The sequence below is a fragment of the Nomascus leucogenys genome, chromosome 8, assembly GCF_006542625.1.
Source record: "Nomascus leucogenys isolate Asia chromosome 8, Asia_NLE_v1, whole genome shotgun sequence".
Lineage (NCBI taxonomy): Eukaryota > Metazoa > Chordata > Mammalia > Primates > Hylobatidae > Nomascus > Nomascus leucogenys.
In genome coordinates this window covers 38,381,829-38,382,225 of record NC_044388.1, presented here as the reverse complement: position 1 = coordinate 38,382,225, position 397 = coordinate 38,381,829, and positions in this window count along the sequence as shown.

The window sequence follows — 397 nt, the reverse complement described above, 5'->3', positions numbered from 1 at the left end:
CATTTCCGGAACGCCCAGCCTCACCTATCTCGAGAAACGCTGAGACTCTCGGTGTTGCGAAGCGTCCCCTGGCAGCCTCGCCGCTGCGCGCGCGCCTCCGCGTCTCCACCACGCTGGCGTCTGCGCGCGCCCGCAATGCTGGGCTTGTTCACGGGCGCTGCCTGGAACTGGAAGCCCGGTTGGGACCCAGTGCGATCCGCGGGAAGCAGGACGCTCGCAGACTACCGAATCCTGGAGCGCGGGGACCGCGGGGGTCAGGCGTGCTTCCCTAGCGCCTTGTTTGTGACCGTTCTTGAGGATGGGACCCCTCCCTGTCAGGCCTCCCCTCTGCTGGGAGAAGGCTGGGGAAAGGTGCGGGCGGCGCGGCGGGGCTGGGTCCCCGCTCCTCCGAGTCCCC